Below are 21,343 nucleotides of genomic sequence, written 5' to 3' on the forward strand. Positions count from 1 at the left end.
ACGGAACGTGGTCGCAGTGAGGTACAGGAAGAGACGCGAAGAAAATAAATACGCAGGGCACTTTTGGAGGATGCTTCAGCTGGAGCAGCATCGTGGCGTCCCCGTGTCCTGAAGGGTCCAAAAGCTCATTCACTCGTTGGACATGATACATAACCGTGCTGGTGAACACACAAGCTCAGTGCTGCGTTTTGAAAGTGCATTTCGGATGTTCGCCTAGATGCCGTCTTTCTATTGCATGCTACGAAGCAGCATTTTGCTTTTGCCTTTGCAAAAGAGCAAGACTGATGTTTCGAGTAAATTGCCATGCTAATGCATCTTCTTGGTTCTTTCGGTAAAGTCACGTAGAAGGGAAATAATGAAATAATAAAAATAAAACATAATAAAATACAATTCTCACGACGTTTCGGCCACAACGCAAGCAGCCGTCCTCATGTGAAGAACAAGTCTGTCGGAAAGACAGCGTCTGACGCTGAAGAACAGGTCTGTCGGAAAGACAGCGTCTGACGCTGTCTTTCCGACAGACCTGTTCTTCACCTGAGGACGGCTGCTTGCGTTGTGGCCGAAACGTCGTGAGAATTGTATTTTATTATGTTTAATTTTTATTATTTTATTATTTCCCTTCTACGTGACTTTACCGAAAGAACCAAGAAGATGAATCCCTGCAGTCACAAAAGCTTTAAATCGACATGCTAATGCATTTCAAATTGAAGACAGTTTAGTCGATGATTATGTACGCGTAAACATTGTTGGTCAAACACTTTCCCCCTCCCCATCTGTAAACTATACACGCACATATAAATATTAGTGCCGTTAAATTTAGTAAAACATCTGCTTTGTTCTGGGACAATAATACTCGCATGGGGGAAGTGAGCGATCAGTGAAGAGCAACTCTACGCTGCCGTCAACCCAGCGGTGATCTGAGTTCTTATTCCTGGCCATGGCATTGATCAGTGCCATCAGTTCCTGGCCACCTGCTCCACGAACCTGCACTGACCATTGCGGTGAAGTATGGTCAAGCAGCCCCCATGATTGACACCACATTGGGAAATTCTAGATTTGAAGCTTTCGTGATTGCAAGGATTCATATTCTTAGGTTTTTTCGGTAAAGTCACGTAGGTAAAAGATTAAAATTAATATAAGTAAAATAAAAAAATAAAAAAATCACGACGTTTCGGAGGCAACACAAGCTTCCGTCTTCAGGTGGAACCGTCACAGCACGATAGCTGTATCAAGTGAGATACAGCTATCATGTGAGATACAGCTATCGTGCTGTGACGGTTCCACCTGAAGACGGAAGCTTGTGTTGCCTCCGAAACGTCGTGATTTTTATTTTATTTTTATTTTACTTTTATTAATTTGAATTTTTTACCTACGTGACTTTACTGAAAAAACCTAAGAACACATTGGGAAAGTTGCTGCAAATTGTTATTCATGTTCATTGCTCATCATATGCAGGGTCTCCCTGGCTTCGTGCGGGTTTAATTCGTGTGATTCCGCGTAGATGCGGCAAACCTATTTCTATCGAAAATTCCCTGTTAGGGGCTTGGAATTTACTCATACACGGCTATGCGGTCATACGTGGGACAACATTCCATGTGTGTCTATACCGTGTCTATTGTATGTACTGTGTGTACTGCATGCACCGTGTGTACTGTGTGTGCTGTGTGTACCGTGTGTGCTGTGTGTACCGCATGCACGGTGTGTGCTGTGTACTGTGTGTACCGTGTGTACTGTGTGTACCGCATGCACCGTGTGTACTGTGTATGCTGTGTGTGCTACTCGGCAGGCAGCTGTATTGTGTGGTTTCGAGGGAAACCTGGACTCACCCACACATGAGTCAAGTAAGAATTATGGCTTTTGTTTATTGTAAGTTAAATATTCCAGCCATAAAATAATGTTAGTTAGTTTAATTAAGAAAAGAAAATACATACATTATTCTGCCTTCATAATTCTGCATATTTTTTTGTTATTTTTTCCCTCCAGGATATTGTAATTTAAAACAATTTACGGTGAATGTGAAACAATAAATTGTCTTTGCCTTCGTGTAAATGGGGAGCACAGGTGGTGCATCTGCCAGTCATCTCAGTCAGTTAACCCATAACAGCTGGTTCTGTTGTGTAACCTCCTGCCAGCAGCGAAACTTTGTAACGCCTCGTGGCCTCAAAGTGCACCAAGCCTGGCCCAAGCTCTGTGGTGAAATCACCATTTAGTGGTAAATAGCAGCTGCTGTTGTGGCTATTGTAAAGTGACATTCGCATACAAAATCGTGCCTTGCTGGAACCGTTAAAAAAGGGTTGCCCTTCAGCCTCACTGCTTAAATTCACAGTTCATCGCTTTGTCAATTGGCGGTACCCCGGGGTACCATAGTACCCCGGCTCTCGCATAATGTCCGTGATGCAGTAATTTTTAGTCTGTTGATGGTTGGCGATGCGGCAATCGACTCATCTCGACGAGCTGTACACGATGCACCGCTACGGTGCCACGTGCGAGCGTTCAGGGTTTCGGCGCAATCGTCCTCGCTGCGTTTCGACATCGCGGAGTGTGGCACTGATTTCGGATTGATTGGTACCTCAGTCGCGGAGTGAAGTACACCCCTGGCAAAAAAAGTGTCCCAGAAATAACATATTTAATTGCCTCGGCCCATTTTGTATTAGTTGGTACCCCGGGGTCACGCCATAAGGATCAATTGGCCAAGTGATGTTGAGGAAGCTCCCGACACTGACACACTGGTGGTGTTCCGTGGGAATGTGGCCCTGATTGTCGCTGCTCACCCAACCCCTCGCCGCACGAAAATGCTCCAATCGACTGCTCACCAATGGTAATAACAACCGTTCTGATAACCGAATCAATAGAAATCATAAATGAGTCACACACTATACCGCATTATGTTTATATTTAGGAACGAAACATCTTCCCCAGTTTGTGCATGGTGGCAATGCCTGTGTGAGTTGATATACATTTATCTGATCTCTCTGTCAATCACTTCCAATGGAAACCTGTTCATTTTGTTTACGTGTTAGCATAAATATATTTAGGTTTCATGAGATAGATTGTATTTGTTAAAGGGCACCCTGCCCATTAAATAGAACATTGAGGAATAACTCACGTTACGGTGGCGTAACACATCCCTGGAATGGAATTACTTTTCGTTTTCGTATTTTGTCCATCCCCCGCACCTCCAATGAACGTTGTGTGCTACGTGCGGTGGGAAAGAACATACAGTGCATACATTAAGGCCAGTGGACAAGGCTGGTGACGGCATGACATTGAGAGGCATGAGATCAGAATCGGAGGACCGTGGAGTGTTTGTGGCGGCCTTCCGCCATAAGAGATAGGCAAAAGATGGTGATGATGGGCAACCGTTAGAAAGAGCTTCAGGGAGCCCTTTTTTCTGGAGTATTTTGACCTTGAACTTCCACACTCGTCAGATATCTTGGGAGAGACTTGGGAGTGCCCACTCTCTAGCCTGCTGCATGCGATGTGCTGATCGACCGCCTGTGGTGTGCCCGTTTGTACATCATCTGGGTGGACTACGGCAGGGTGACTTAATTCAGAAGTCCATTTACATGATTTCAACCGCCAGAATTCATGTTTATCCGGCACTGTGTCATATACATTCTTGTGAAATTCGATTATTGTCTCTTGTCAGCTGATGTGTCCCTTTTGAATGTCAGTTCCATTCGTGAAACGTTATCTGTTGCCCTCTGGTACCTCGGGACAACACGTGGCCAAGGGCGTTTAAGATGCACCTGTTATGTAGTCGAAAAGCTCTACGCTTTTTTAAGCGTAAAGTTGTAACATTCTCTTCCACACGGTCTGCAAGGCAAAAACAGTGACCATCGCGCGCATCTAAGACAGGCAGTTTTAACGAACGTGACAACAACAACAACAAAGAAATACAACCGTAAAAATGTAAACGATTTAAAGTATATTGGGCCAATTCAATTATAAATCGAGTCCTCTTTGTGAATGAAATAAGCACGAGTGAAAGCCACTGTGAATGTGGCCGCGCGTCAAGCCTCCCCCCCTCCCGAGGCGCTCTGGCTCGCCCTTTGATGTAACTGCACGCGAAGTTTCCGCTGCCGAATGGGACGTCGCACAATTGGCATAATGGGCACAGTGCGGCCACCGCGGTGACCTGCAAATCATGCGGATTTGTTTGCGCCCGATTTCCGCGTTTGTCCCCGCGCGTAAACATCACTTTGGTGTGAGCTAATGAGGCCGATCCCGTTGTTAGTTGTATAGACCGCTGCGCACAAACCTCTCCAACTTGTTTACGTGCCCTTGCCTTGGACTCCACGTTGTTGTGGTTGTTGTTTTCTCCTCGCTGCTTTCGAACGTTTCCTTGCGAGAGATAGCGCAATTGAGCTGCATGTGGCTTATTTGCAAGGCATTTGCTGCTTCCCTTTTTATTTGTTGTCGCAAAGCTTGCTATTAATTAAAAGGAAGAGCTCACGAAACAATTCGGCTTTGCATTGGGCATTTACACATTTTAAAAGACGTGGTCTTGAAAGTAACATTCTAAGCTCTTGTGCATCCACGATTTCGCGGAGAGAATACCCGCGAGAAGGAAGGTCACCCTCACTTAAGGAATTATCCAAAGGTTTGCGCACCACGGAAAAAAAAGTACCCGCACAATATATCGCGTTTTGATTTCAGCGAGGGCACACCTAACGTCGCAGAGTCATATAAACATCGCCTCGAAATGGGGCTTCAAAAACCCACTTGTCGAGAGTGAAAACGAGGACATGGGATAAATAATTTTAATGATTCTCCATTTTCACACTTGCGCCATTAGTTCCCAAGGGCGTATCAAGCAGTCTCCGACATCCAACGTGATCTACTGCTTCTTGGCAACGTTTGAATGTGTAGGCTTGGAAAGGACAAAGCTGCGAACCTGGAAGAAGGACCTCCCCCACTCTCGGAAGGTCTAGAGAGGCCCCCCAGAGAGTAATGTTTTGCCTCCTATTCCACACTGGCCAGGCATCTTGGGATAGATGGGAATACCCACACTTTACCCCACCACACGCAAACTGCCGATCGACTAACTGTGGCGGGTACCCATTTATACTGCTGGATAAGACAGAAGCGATAAGTGGAGGATTTAAGAAAATTGCACATCGTTTCAACCGTCGCGCGAGGCGGTCAAACCTGGTGTTACGTATGAATTGCCAACCATTAGTTCAGTGTGATAACCGCTACACCTCGGCAGCATAGCGGTGCAGTGTTGGGTTCATGTTTATATGGAAAGAGAGCTCAGCTGCATGGAACATAACGTGTACATTTTCATTGGCCGTTAGCGCCGCTGCACTAAACATTTCTCTCGTTCGGAATTCAGGGGGTCATTTGTGCCGTTCACAATTCCCATGACGCCTGCTATGATGAAAGCCGTCTTTGTCACCCCCCTCCCCCCAATAGAAACCCCAACAGATTATGTTTACTTCATTGCTATAATTTTATCAAATCCATGATTATCAAGAGAGCGACATTATATAATGACGATATCCAAGAAAACAGCTTAGTTCGTGATAAACATCTGCACCACACACGTGTATAAATAAGAATTTGAACAAACATTCATGCATACAGACAAATGTGCGTGTGGATATGATGTATTATTAAATCTTGACTTAAAGCTTTCGTGACTGCAGGAATTAATATTCTTGGTAAAGGCACGTAGATAGGTTATCTTGTTATTTTCTTTGAGATTACCGAAAGACCTAAGAATATGATGTATTATTGTTCCGCTTTTTTTTTACCCAGGAAAGCCGCACTGCATCTCAAGACTCTTTTTCGGGAGGTTACTGTGAGTGTTTTGCAGTAGGCGGGATGATGCTGCTTTCTGTTATTCCAATGGCGTTACTGACAGGTTTGTTTCAGAGTTGGGTTGTTCGCTTGTTCTGGTGACGGTCGCGGCCGCAGCGTGTTGAGTAGTGGCGGTCCACAACTCCCTATCCCTGGCGACAGACTCCGAGCTCTACATTACTATACACTACACTATACACTACTACACTATACACTGCACTATACACTACACTATACACTACAGCAGCGTGTTGAGTAGTGGCGGTCCACACCTCCCTATCCCTGGCGACAGACTCCTAGCTCTACATTACTATACACTATACACCACTACACTACTACACTATACACTTCACACCATTACACTATACACTACAGTAGCGTGTTGAGTAGTGGTGGTCCATACCTCCCTATCCCTGGCGACAGACTCCTAGCTCTGCATTACTATAAACTACACTATACACTACACTATACACTACACGATACATTACTATACACTACTACACTATACACAACTATACTATACACTACTATACACTACACTATACACTACTATACACTACTATACACTACTACACTACTATACACTACTGCACACTACTATACACTACACCACTATACACTACACTACCATACACTACTATACACTACCATACTATACACTACTATACTATACACTACTATACACTACACTATACACTACTATACACTACTATACACTACTACACTACCATACACTACTGCACACTACTATACACTACACTACTATACACTACACTACTATACAATACTATACACTACCATACTATACACTACCATACTATACACTACTATACACTACACTATACACTACACTATACACTACAATATACACTACACTATACACTACTATACACTACACTATACACTACTATACACTACTATAATATACACTACTATACACTACACTATACACTACACTATACACTACACTATACACTACTATACACTACACTACTATACACTACACTATACACTACACTATACACTACACTATACACTACACTACTATACACTCCACTACACTATACACTACACTATACACTACACTACGATACACAGACTCTAGCTCAGGGGTCTGCAACCTTTAAGACATAAAGAGCCACTTGGACCCGTTTCCGAAGGAAAAAATAAACTGGGAGCCGCAAAACCATTGCAACATTTAAAACAAATATAACACTGCATATATTGTTTCTTACCTTATTGCTATATACAGGATCGTGCAGTCAGCTGTCAATCTGAATAAAAAAATGACTTTTTCACTTAACAATGTAAAATATATTTTTGCAAATTAATAGCTAAATTACCTGGTTAATGGGATTTTTGCTCCTGAACCTCAGTGCACAGTGTCTGCACATCAGGGCTGTAAGACGTCACCTTCATTTTCACACAGGCTTGCAAGCTGTCATCTGTGAGGCGTGATCGATGTTTGTTTTTAATATAGTTCATGTTGGAGAAGACCTGCTCACATACATATGTGGAGCCGAAGATCGACAGGACTCCAAATGCATACTTTTTCATGTTTATATAAGTGTTGGGGATGGCATTCCATGTTTCGAATACAAGTTTGTCCTGTTTGGGAAGGTTTTCAATATCACTCCATTTATGATTCTGAGCCAGAATGGCCTTCTGACGGGCAACATCCTCAAGAGTAGCGGTCAAGCATTTGAACTTGGACACCCATATATCTTTGTCGGCTATATCGGCCAGTTCCATCTCAAGATCAGGTTGACTTACACCTGCAAATGCAGTCATATTCAATAGGGATGGATCGATCGCCAGGGGAGTGACAGGGAAGGATAATGTCGTTTTTTCCTCTCTGAACTCACAGAATCGTTTCCCAAACGAACTTTGCATTGTGGTGATTGCAGACTTGAAATATTCCAAATTTATCGTATCATGACTTTGTTTGAACTCTCTCAAAGAGGGAAAGTGAGACAGTGTACCTCTCTGTAAATCTTTGACAAACACTGTCAACTTGCGCTCGAATGCCAAAACCTCCTCCAGCATGTGCAGGGCTGTGCCTCCTTTCCCCTGAAGGGTTGTATTTAGCGTGTTTAGATGTGCTGTCATGTCTACCATAAAATGTAATTTTTCCAGCCACTCTGGCTGTTCCAGCTCAGCAAAGGTGAGCTCTTTGCTGCCCAGGAAGGTTTTTACTTCTTCCAAACATGTGACAAAGCAACGGCAACGTTATTGCCTGTCACCGGGCGGGCAGTGTGGAGCGGAGCGGCGACCTGTCAGCAGCGGCAACGCCACAGCAGGTGTCACAGTGCGCCTCCTCCCCTCGCTAGCATCCGCCCCGGAGCCGCGGTCAAGGTTCAAAAGAGCCGCATGCGGCTCCGGAGCCGCAGGTTGCCGACCCCTGCTCTAGCTCTTCCTGGGGAACTCCCAGGCGTTCCCAAGAGAGCCGAGCGACTTAGCCCCGCCAGCAGCAGCGTGTCCTGGGCCGGCCTCGGGGTCTTCGGGATGTCTGTTCGATATTATTCACATTGTGCTCTTTGTTTCTTTACTATGGAAGGATGCCAGTGTATTTCGGTTTAAAGCTTTCGTGACTGCAGGGATTCATCTTCTTGGTTCTTTCGATAAAGTCACGTAGAAGGGAAATAATAAAATAATAAAAATAAAACATAATAAAATACAATTCTCACGACGTTTCGGCCACAGCGCAAGCAGCTGCCACTCATTCAGACGCTATCTTTCCGACAGACCTGTTCTTCACCTGAGGACGGCTGCTTGCGTTGTGGCCGAAACGTCGTGAGAATTGTATTTTATTATGTTTTATTTTTATTATTTTATTATTTCCCTTCTACGTGACTTTACCGAAAAAACCAAGAAGATACCAGTGTAGCTAGAGAAATCTCATGCAGACCAGGGTAAGAACATACAAACTCCACGCAGAGAGGCACCCAGAGTTCAGAATCAAACCCGGGTCCTTCTTGCGGTGAGTCATTGAGTGTCACCGCTGCACCAAACCAACCGGCCAATTAACGGCAAGCTCTGCCCTATACAGAGCAACACAAATGCGCAATTATATTATTAAAAGATTACTTGAAACAGTTTGCACGCATAATGTGAACAATTGGTGTGAGTCAGTTGACGATAAAACACGGGAATCCGTGATTATGCGGTGCCTGCTGTGAGCAAAGTGAGTTTCATTATCAAATGAGTGCACACGCCTAATTTTTCAACTTAAAAAAAGTATCATGTTAAGGAACACGCAAGAAGCATAATTTACATTTCAGGGTTCCACTCGACAGCTGGCACGCAATGCCAACTAACCACAGTGAAAATCGGAGTGCAACTCAGCTCACTGCTTACATCCTCCACCACTTTGCAAAGACCCCAATCAGGATGCATACATTACTCATTACGCAGCAATCATTCGGTGCATAATACCTCAGCAAACATCTCCATTGAACATGTACGCACACTGCATGCATTTACACGCAGTGCATACGTATGATCGTAACGCACGTAGTAACATCATTAAACATTTTGAAACTGACAATGTATTTATTCATTACCATTGTTCTGTAAGAGAAAAGTCAAATACCCAGGGTATCAAGATATGTTTTTGTGACACAAGCTACGTGTAATTTTTGGATGCAATTTTTTTCCCCCACGTACAAACACGAATTTTTTTTTATGGATATCACTCTTTAAGAATATGAGCGTTGTACCATATCTGTGACGAGTGGCACAATCGCAGCATATGCGTCAGTGCAGGAGGGAATTCAATAGCGGAGTACATTACAGCGTTACGTGATCAATTCTTAAATGTACATTTCATAAATGACATTTCCATAACAAATCAACATCGGGCAGTTTCAAATAACCATGCTGTGTTCTGCTGGCGAATTGAGGCCTTTTTTCATACTGTGATATGACGCTGTCATTTTTTAAGCTTGCGCTGCCTGCAAATGTCAAACAAGTCAGCTTAATGAACACACAGCATGAAAAACGCATGACTGCCTGCTCAGAATGTATATTCTTTGAATATCTTGAGGATACGCTAATACGTATGCATGCTGGTAAGAATAAGCAGAATGTTGTATTCTATCGCGTAAAAAGTAAATACTCAAAGCCCTGAAAACTGAGACGAAGATTCCCCATCTAGCCTTTCACACAGACTTCTGGGACACGTGCAGTTAGTGAGCAGCTATGTGTAAGCCAGCATACAAGGGGAATCCTGTGGCCAGGACTATAATCAGTCACCTTTGTCTCCCCGCTGCTGTTGTTTGCACACACACAGGACTGGTTCAGATAGTCATCACTGATGTTATCCACGAACTCGATTCGAACTCGGGTCACCAGGTTCGCAGCACAGTGCTCTAACCACTACACCACCGCTCCCCAAACGCATATACATATATACACACCAGCATATGCTTAGACATCAATAATATATATCGCTCATAAGATAGTGGCATGAGCATCATATAACAAACTGACATTTTTACCTCGATTGTCTAAGTCGAAAATTGCTCGCTGAAGAAAAGTCGCCGAAGGGAGGGTTAGACTTGGGTCACGGATGTGTCCACACTGATGATACATATGTTTTTCCCCGTTCCAAATGTGCCCTCGAATGTGATCTCAGTTTCAGCGCGTGGCTTCAGGGCAACGATTCGACCGCACGCCTCTCTCCTGCCTCGGAAGTAATTTAAACGACACCTCATGTGTGCTCGATCCAATGAACTGAGCCGTGTAATCGAATATCAAAATATAAACGCCACGAGAGGCTTGATTATTTATGACTCCATTGGCAACCCTATTTCAGCTGTCTCCCATCGTCTGGCCATAAATCGTTTTATCTCCCGAAAGTTATGCTTCTTTAATCCGAATGTGTGCACACAGAAATTGAAAACGTGTTGAAATTGAATAGTGCAGATTGGTATCCAAAGCAAATGTAGCCACTAGGGCCCATCCATTGAGTAGGTACGCAAAAATCTGTCAAAACTTGACCCCTCCCCCCCTCCCTGTCCGCACGCGGACTTTTTACACCCCCCCCCCCACATGCGTCCGTACGCCTGACGCACCCCCCCCCCGAATCCCATAGAATTTGCCGATATTTAATCCACGCAGAAACGATCAAGGATTAATAATATTAACGTGTTTAAACAGATAGTACACCGCCGGCTGCATTAAAGTTGCGTACCTTTAAAATACTCTTTGGTTCTTTCGGTACCTTTAACAAGATTGTCTGGTGTTAGCTAAGATCAAACGCCGACTGAACCCAGTCGAACAGGTGACGCATTGGAGGGATTTCGTCAACACGCGCAGTGTCAGGCTGCAGCGCATCAGCGTGATTGCTCGTAGTCAGGGGCACGGTGGTGGCACACGAGTGACACCTCTCCCACAGTCCCACTTCTGCCGGCAGTACTTGTTGTCTGACAGCTGAAGACACTGAACTGTGGCTCATTTGAAGGCCAATGTAGACAAATTATTATCCAGGCTTCACCCCCCCCCCCCCCCCGTTTCCTATGCGTACATTGTCAGTAGACTCCCATATGCAAGCGTACGCATTTGGGTTAACCCCCCCCCCCTCCATGCGTACGTACTAAATGGATGGCCCCCTACCCCAGACACACACACATATATATAAATAACATATGATGAATTATAACACAATTTTGTTTGTTGTAGCCACCGAATGCAATCACATGTTAAGACACTGTACAGGAACCCCTGGGTATTTTTGTAAAAAAAAATTGAGCAGATAAAAAGTCAGTCTGCCATTGGCAGATGAAAATTAAGATATTGAACCTACACAGGGACGGGGTCAAAGAGTCAACAGCACGAGTGTCTGGGGGAGGACATTTCCAGACTCTAGTGGCAGCAGAGGACAATGAGTGACCTCCAACTGCCTGAGGTTGACTCGGAGCTTGAACAAAAAATCGGAACGTTGCGTGCAGGGAAGTAGAGAAGTTGAGATGAGAGAGATAGGCAGGTGTGGGTCCATGGGGAATCTTGGAGAGGGTGGGTGTGATCTTAAAATTAATCCAAAATTGTTTCGGGAGTCAGCGGGCAGATTGGAGTTTTGGGGTGCTGACGATAAGTCTGGCAAAGGAATATTGGATCACCTGGAGTTTGAATTTGAGGATTTTGAGAATTCCGCGAAAGGCTGTCACAGGAGTTAAGTTGGAATGTGATGAAGGCAGCTGGGGTTAGGACATCGCAGATGTGGTGGGTGATGTCCTTCGAAGTTTAGGAGTTCAGATTGCAAGGAGAGAGCACAACAGATGACAACTTCAGGATTTCGCACACACACTCTCTTTGCCGTCGTAACGTGACAGTTTTGGCGGTGTACACTCAAACTGAAGTTGTTTTTTTTCTGAGCGAACTTTTTTTTGTTAAGGAGAAGTGCTGAAGCTTTAGCAACATTTATCTGCAGAAAGTTAGAAGGGATCCAAGGCAGAGAAGCGTCACGGAGGGGTGTGATAGTGGACAGTGAAGTTTGGTTATTGCAGTATAATATAAGCGATATTTTAAAGCTATTCTACAGTAATTAAAAAATGCTGCCAATTTCCCAATCAGCATTTGCTGCCAAGCAATCTGATCTGAGAAAATGTGGATCGGATCCAATAAGCTCACAATACTATCATGATCGTAATCAGGTTCCCATTAGATCGGAACAATGCTCCCTCTATGTTTTAAACAATTGTGGAGTTTAACTAAAAATATTAACAGTTGAAAATGCCGTTTGCCACATTTCATTTTGCTAGACAACCGAGTTAAAATTGACAGCCAGTTGTGTATGTTGGCTTTACATTGATTACATATTTTCGGGAATGCAATGATATGATTAACTTGAATAGTGCTTCTAGTGGTGCATTATGAGGACAACTACCGGTGTGAAGTGTGACATTATAATCATAACCACTGGCCCCTTTTGGCGCTTTCCACCTAAAGTTTCAAGGGTTAATACAAGAATCCAGGTGACCAAATCTTACATCGGTCATCCGGGTCACTTTTGGAAAATGATACTATCCTCGTCTCTTGCGTTATCACCTCATTAAGCAAATAAACGTAGCTATGTCCGTCGAAATGTCTCTAACGCAGGGCACGTGACTCTGGGCCAAATGATCCAAAATAAACAACAAAACTGGCCAAATTGCTCAAAGGGGTTGCCCAAAACTAGGTGATAAAAACCAGCGCTAACAATCGGTTATCCTTGGTGGGCAGACAATGGGCATCATTTACACGTCACATTATCTTGCCACTTCGCACGTGACGCGCCTTGTGACGTCAGCTTGTTGCGTGGCCTTAAAGGTATCGCCATTATTGGCAACTCAGTGCGTTCGGGCACAAACGCCGATTGGAGAACGCTGTAGAATACAATGCGTACGCATGATTTCGTCTTGCACGTTTCGTGTTAGGTTGAAGGGAAACGCGTCCACTTACGTAGAACTTTAACGTGTCGCTTGTAAAGTTGACTATTAGCAAAACTCAACATCGAATCTCAAATGTAAAATACACTACTCATAAAATGCAGCAAAACGTGAACGCTTCATTCGCGTTCGTCATAAATCGTCCATCAATTAAAATGCATCTCCCACTTTTTACCTCCTTCTAAAAGCAATGTCAGACACTTAAGGAATAATTTGGCGGATGTACGCAGAGCTCGCAACAGGAGCAGCGTGCCAAAGCCTCCCTTGGCTAAAAGCTGGCATCTGACCTTGGTAAGCGATGCCAACCTTCTCACTTATTACCATTTAGACAGCTTTTACACCACAGCTTTACAGATACCCCCCCCCCCCACCGCCTTACCCCCCCAGACTCGAATGATGGCTTTGCACTGATGTCACAGCATTTGATATTAGTGATATCACCGATTATATCTAGAGAGAGCGTTTATTTCCTATGCGCGTCCCCCAAGGATGCTGAACCATCTGGAATGTGAAATGGATAGTGCTGCAGGAGATAGCCTGTGCCATGTTTTATAATAACTCATAGGTTTAACATTGCATGCTAATATAAGGAAACTTTTGAAAGGGCAGCACGAGGCAGAAGAGGAGAAAATTGAATTGAGTGCGAGCTTCTAGTATTTTGTGTTAATTCCAATCTCTGTGGTGACCTTTGCGTTTTTTTAATTTTTGGATATTAAAGTGTTGCACTTTGACACGTGCACGATACAAGTTACCTTACACAAAAATGGCGCGTTGTGGTCTTTAAAGAGTTAAATGTCAATCAAATGTGCCCCGGTGCAGCTCAAATAAGAGGTGGACGGCTCTCGATAATTTATTTCGTGGGTTTGAGCCAATCGTAAACATTTCACATCACTGAAAAGCGAACGGATCATCACGGTCTCATTCATCTGTATACGTTGCACAGTGATATAAACGCGCGTTCGAGCGGACGCAAACGAATGCAAAACTGATTAATCAAATGCTGGAGGCCATGATTTTTAACACGTAAACACTCCTGCTGCACCTCAAGATAACACATCTCTGGGACCTCACGGAGGCTAGTCGAAGGCTGCTTGAGCAGTTTTGGTCAACAGGAAGGAGCAAGCACAGAGACAATGGCAAGTGACTTGAGGTCCGAAGGGAGGCGCTTCTTAATCAAGCGGTGTTGCATTTGGGAGGAGGATTGAATGGAAGATTGTGCAATCATAAAAATGAGTGCTTTCAGTTTGGTGGGATAGGAATACTTGTGCACACATATCGTGAGAGTTGGCAATCTCTCTGCAGACTTTTGACTTTTAAACAACTTTTATTGCCGCCAGCAGCAAAAGCACCGGAGGCGATTTCAATATGAAATACAGTCACCAGCAAACGAAAGAAAACAAACGTTACATATCGTTACAAATACACGTGCTGTAGTGCTGAAAGCACCGCACACAACACAAAAGAAAAAAGTCACGTGGTTGTGGTGTCATCGCGCACGCCACGGTGACGAGCGAGCGCTTTAGAAGGTGAACACGAGGGTGCCGTCCACGCTGGTGCAGAGGGCCTTTCCGGCTCCCCAGCGTTCGAAGGAGACGTGCACATCACCGACGTGTGTGGCTCCAGCCTGAGCCGCGCCTTAAGCAGGCCTCTGAACACTGGAAGCACAGAGCAGCCGTCAGTATCACCCTCCAGCATCTTTTTCCTCGTTCTGTACACCGCCATCTTCGCTTGCGCGCAGGCGAAGTTGGCGAGGTCATGGCGCTTGTAATCTCTCTGCAGAGGGCGGAGAAGGAACCTTTGGGTTCTGAGTGCGTGGAGACGCAGCTGCTGTGATGTTGTGCTGGGATTGGACACGCCTAAAGGCAGAGGCTTTCAAATGAACGTCATGACAAGAGCTTCTTAAAACAACAAAGTCGTGCAAAGTTGTCGCTGTTAATAAAACACGAGATGATGCAGAGCCCTTGTGGGGGGCCCTCGTCTCTCCGAGGTCCTGGGGAGGGGGGGGGGGGGGCTTCGAGCTTCAATTCGAAGCGATGGAGGAGATAACCTAAAAGGTTTGAATGAGCAAAATCGGAACTACTCCCAGTAAGAAATGAATAAGCAGTGATATTAAGGAATATGTTTTATTTATTAAAAAGCAACGTATTAACCGTGCTTAATGCTATAACATGTTCTAAATTTGTCCCGAGCCCTCTTAATCGGAGAGGCCAAGAGTGTTAAAGTGTGCAGTGCAGTGCTCAACGAAACATTGTGACCAAAATTGACATGAAGCAATTTTTTTTAAATATAATTGTTTATTACCTCATCTTCTTCCTTCCTAAAAAACACCTCGCTAACTTTCGACTCAGTTTCACAGTGGAAAAAAAACATCGCTGTTCAAATGTGTTCACAGTCGTGTTAATCAACATTTTTTACCGACATTTAAAAATGCACAAAAATCTATATTTGCCTATTAATGTTTCACAAATGGTATACTCTCAAAAAATGGGCTTTAACAAAAATCCGGGCAGACGTGTTCATAGAAACTCACACTTGCTTCCATTATGTTTTTTTGTTTGTTTGAGATGATACTGAGATGATAATGAGATGATAATGAGATGATAATGACATAATGATCATGATATGATAATGATATGATAATGATATGATGCTGAGATGATAATGAGATGATGATGAGATGATAATGAGATGATAATGAGATGATGATGAGATTATGCTGAGATGATAATGAGATGATGATGAGATGATAATGAGATGATCATGAGATGATGATGAGATTATGCTGAGATGATAATGAGATGATGATGAGATGATAATGTGATGATAATGAGATGAAGATGAGATGATAATACAGTTGATGTTGCCACACTGCTATAACACTGTGGGTGTATCATTGTTTTCTCGGGCTTACTAAGGCAATAACTGCCGCATTTCTTTAGGAATATTCCCTATATATCGTATTTATTCTCTTAATTGCATCATTTGTGGGGTGCTGCAATGGTTCATGCGCTGTGCTAACAACCTTGCAACCTCACTTCGACTCGGTCGCTAATATCAGTCGTGAGTAAAGCCATCAAACAAGAACTGCCTTGGTGCTCCTTTGAGCAGGAATCGCTGACTTTGTTTGAGTGTACAAATGGACAAGGAGACCAATCACGTTATTTTCTTATAATGTGTGATGTTTTATTTGTGTTTGCGTTGTGCATCAGAGCCATTGAGAGGGAGTCATCTTCATTGCCGCTGTCCGGGGGCTTTGTCGGTTTTGAAAAATGTCCTAGACCCGTCTCTAGTTCACCCTGGTCCTGGTGTGTACGTAGATAGGTAGAGACAGATATAACCTTGTTTAACTCTCACCAAACAAATGATGTTCATTCATAGTCTAAATAGAAATCTGGGCCACACTCATCATATTGGCACACGCAAGTTTATATATGCACGGGCGTGTACGAGATTTTCAGGGACTGATTGATGCACTCCCTTTTGGGCTCGGTGCTGGAGCAATTATTAATGCAATCCCAGCGCAGAGGATCGAGTGAGGGGAGCGAGGCAAATAAAGGGGAAACGTTCCCATAAGGGGGGAGGAGGGGGGGTGGCGTTTCCCGAGATGGATAGCTCACACCTGTGCCGTTGTCTGTAAGAGAGCGCATCTGAAAGATACCGCAGACTGAGCCGTTCGTTCTGCGGGGTGGTCTCTCTCACTCTGTGTGTGTGTGTGTGCTTTCTCTTGCCGGTGAGGAGCGGTGGTGTAGCGATCAGCGCGCTGCACTACGGACCCGGCGGCCCGAGTTCGATTCCCGCTCATGGCCAACACCAGTGACTTTTATCGGAACTGTTGCTGGGCCTCCCTTAGATCGACTCAACCTAAAATGAATACCTGGTGTGGTTTGTAAACATCGCCACTGGGGAGACAAAGGCGGCTGAGCGTGGAGCTGGTCGGCCCCACACCCTCGTGTGCCATGCTGGCCTTCATTGGTGCTTACCTGCAGCTCTTTGCCCAACTGTCTGTTTAGGCTTTCGGGAGGATATTTGCCCTCTACCCTGTTTACACTAAAAATGTGTGCTTTAACGGTTGTTAAAAAAAACATGTTATTTATCTCTGCTTTGGCGGAATTGTGTATGAATCTCGCATCAAATAATGTTTTGTTGGACTGCATATGAGCATAAACATTTGCACGTGAGTATTGATGCGTGAATTCGTGCATTGGATAAATGCATGCACGAATTACATGCAAACCGCGTGAATTAGATTATCGTACTTTCATAGCGTGCATGTTATATTAAAATAAACTTGGTGGTCAATGTCGTGCCAAAGCGAAGCCGTCACAATCAACTGAAATGTCCATTTGGCAGCTGGCTTCGGTCTTCCTTCGATATCCCAAGGGGTTGTTGGACCATCTGGAGATGCCCATCCAAACAAAAAATGTGGCAATAAAATCACCATCATAATTTGCTGGCAATTTCTGTTTTGCTCGCGAACGCCACACCCTCAAAAGGCGATTATGCTTTGCACGTAACCGCAAGAGCAGTGTTTTGTTTCAACAAAAATGTATTTCTCTGGACCTATTGCAATTGAGCGAGGAAATTAATGTGCCACTCCAAGTGATGTGGCACCGTTATTACGGCAATTTAGTTCTTCAAATGTCATATGCATGACATTATGAATTGGAGAACCCATTGGTTGTTTAGTTTAGCACAACCACATACTATGTTATGCAGTCATTTGTCAACAAAGGTACTTGTCATGTTGGTGCATTATCACACGCACACAACACTTTCACATTACATGTGCTTCTTTTATTTATTTATGTATGGTTACTGGCATTTTGTTCGAACTTTTGAGGGCTTATTGCTTTTGTTTTTAAGGTTATTTTTGGCACAGCCTTGCTTGAGGTTAGTTCCATGACAAAAAGTTGCAATTACGCGGCCCGATTCATTGTTACAATAACGTTGCAAAAAAAGTAAAACAGTCATAAGAATACAATTTTGATTTAAATCTTTCGTGACTGCAGGGATTCATATTCTTGGTTCTTTCGGTAAAGTCACGTAGAAGGGAAATAATAAAATAATACAAATATAAAACAATATTGTTTAAAACAATAATAAAATAATAATACAAATATAAAATAAAATACAAATATAAAACAATATTGTTTAAAACAATATTGTTTTATATTTCTATTATTTTATTATTTCCCTTCTACGTGACTTTACCGAAAGAACCAAGAATAGTCATAAGAATATTGTTTAAAACAACAATAAAATAATAATATAAAATAATAATAATACAAATATAAAACAATATTGTTTAAAACAATATGGTTTTATATTTGTATTATTTCATTATTTCCCTTCTACGTGACTTTACCGAAAGAACCAAGAATAGTCATAAGAATAGCTAGAACTAATTTAGAAGCATCCACCCTCTTTTTGCGCGGTAGATGCTGTCAATGCAAATCTGTCTTTCTAGAGCAGAGGTGGCAACCCTCATCCAACCAAGTGATAAATGAGGGTTATCGGAAATATGTTATCCTCACTCAGATCACACTACAGCAGCATTTTACTGAATACGTTATTCCTATCCTGCTGCAGTATATTATCAAACACTTGAAGAACGTTTGGTTATAAAATTTCTACCGGCGATGTAGGTATGAATATATAGAACAAATGCCATTTAATACATTTTGTGAGCATGTGTGTAAACCTCTGTGTACAGCACCTTCAATCCACCACACCATTAAACACACCTTGTAATTGTCCTATCGGCATTCGCCTGTGTCGATACATTTAAACCGAACTGGAACCACACGTTTCAACGTGTTTTCCAGCTCCCAATTCCATGAATGATGTTCCGTTTCTCATGTAATATTTATGTACATACTATTTTCCCCAGTGTATTACTGCTGTTAGATATTACATTTCCTATTTAATATTTGAGGTGTGCTTTAAAATCCATCTGTTATTTGAACAATTCGCTTTTAGCGGCAAGGTGATGTTTTTTTTAGATCGCTCCTGAATGGAAAATGCGAAACGAGAATCCATACAAAAGATGCTGACTCTGCATCATTCCCATATGATTAGGCATCGTGTTTGGGCCGGGATTAGATATATTTTTAGGTTGTTGTTTCATTAGCCATGCTGGAAGATGATGTAGAGCTGCCATCGTAATTTTAAGCGTGTGTTGTGCACAGAACACAATCTCCGTTTAGGCTCTTCACATTGGTTTCTGCCATGTAAACGGAAATCCCATGCTCTGTTTCATTGGCCTCTGTGTTCAAATAGTGGTGTGTGTGTGTGTGTTTTATGGCATGAGTGTGCGGAGCGGTTGTGTAGTGGTGAACGCCCTGTGCTACCAGCCTAGCAACCCGAATTAAAATCCCTCTTACGGCCAACATCAGTGACAATTATTTTAACTGGGCCTCCCCTAGATCGACTCAGCCTCAAACGAGTACCTGGTGTGGTGTGTAAACATCGTCACTGGAGAGACAAAGGCGGCCGGGTGCGGTTCTGGCCACGCACCTCCTCGTGCGCCGTGCCGGCCTTCATAGGTGCTCGCTAACGGGACTTGCCCCAGCACAGCACTTGCCCAACAGTCTGTTGAGGCTAATCGGGACATCTTTGTCTTTATGTTGCGCGTCAGTACATGGCAAAGCACACACTATGGCCTGAAGACTGTCTCAGTCAAATTGGCACCGTGCTGTGTTCTATTTTCATGGCTTGCTCTAACATGGTAAACCATTACGCACTCGTGCTCCCACACGCCCACAAATACAACAAAGACTACCCCCCCCCCCCTGTTCAGCATTCAGAGACTGTAAGGGCAAAATTTGTCAGCGAGCACCTATGAATGTCAACATGGCACGCACGCTTGTGGATGGCCAGCACCACGCCAGACAGCCCATTTTCTCCCCTTGTGGATTTTTACACATCAGAACCACGCACAGCAGTATTTGTCTAAGGACGAGTGGCCTGGGTGGGAGGCCCAGGAACCAGTTCAAATATTTGTCACTCTAATTGGCTTGTGGGCGGGTCGCCGAATTCGTAACTCAGTGCGCTAACCACTGCGCCACCGCTCCCCACTCTCTCTCGCGCGCGCACACACACGCGCACATGCCTAGCGGTTACACATTTTGCCCAGGCACGGAACAGGCGGCACACTGCTGCTGTCCTCGGAGCGTTTGATCCGCTCCATTGGCTCCACGAGTGCCATTTGCAATAGACAAAGAAGCGAGATCGTTAGGAGCTGAATCAATGTTTCATGCACCTGTCGCCGCAGCAGAGACTGAGTGCCGCTCAGCCTGTCGCGCGCGTCTCGCCTGTTTTTGCTATTTCCACAACGATTAGCAATATCCTGGGAACTCACATTTTGCTTCAGTGGTCGGCCTTTGAAATGCCAACGGTAGTGCGAAGCCGTACGTATATCGCTCGCATCAATTGGCATTTTTCTAAGCACAGCCCTCAAATTGGGTCAGGGTTTTTGGGGAGAACTGCGCTGCTGCTATTAATATCTGCTGCTGCATGCAGCCTATGGGAGTTTTTTTCGTGTGAAAGTGTCACCTGCCGTCACTTGTGAGACGAACCGTTATGCGGCCACAGATGTGCCTGGCAATAAGTTGTCATTCACTCTGTCGGGAAGTGTTTTTTTTTTAATCTCGCATCAGCCACGCGGTTGTGCATAGATGTTCACATTTCTGTCCCCAACTGGATATTTGCGCTACGCTGTATTTGAAAGACGTGGTACATGTCGTTTCCACCATGTGACGTCCAGAATCTGAATCTTTATTTTTACCGGAGTAATCCGATGAGCTATGAAACTCTTTCACATAAGTCCAGTAGTGTTCACAATTAAGCCAGCAACACAACTACTTTATAATATAATGTGCAACATGCAAATATAATTGTGTACAGCCCTTTGCCAATCCCCTGATGGATAAAGTCCCCCGCCCCCCCTCCTCCGTGTTAGTCTTGGAGGTTCTTTGACCATACTTCACCAGGCGGGTCGTCAGTGCGAGCGATGGAGGAAGCCCCAGGATGGTTCAGATTTCACTCGCCACTGACATGAACAATGGTCAGATATCAAATTCGGATCATCAGGTTTATAGCGGTGTAGGTTA

The 21,343-nt window shown here is 44.0% G+C and overlaps 1 protein-coding gene across 1 annotated transcript in view; it reads left to right on the plus strand.

The window, feature by feature from the left end:
* The window catches only part of TJP2 (tight junction protein 2), a 389,609-nt gene that overhangs the window by 351,440 nt on the left and 16,826 nt on the right, over positions 1 to 21,343 (plus strand). The gene's annotated exons all lie outside the window — the stretch shown is intronic.

The sequence above is a fragment of the Lampetra fluviatilis genome, chromosome 13 (genome assembly GCF_964198595.1).
Source record: "Lampetra fluviatilis chromosome 13, kcLamFluv1.1, whole genome shotgun sequence".
Lineage (NCBI taxonomy): Eukaryota > Metazoa > Chordata > Hyperoartia > Petromyzontiformes > Petromyzontidae > Lampetra > Lampetra fluviatilis.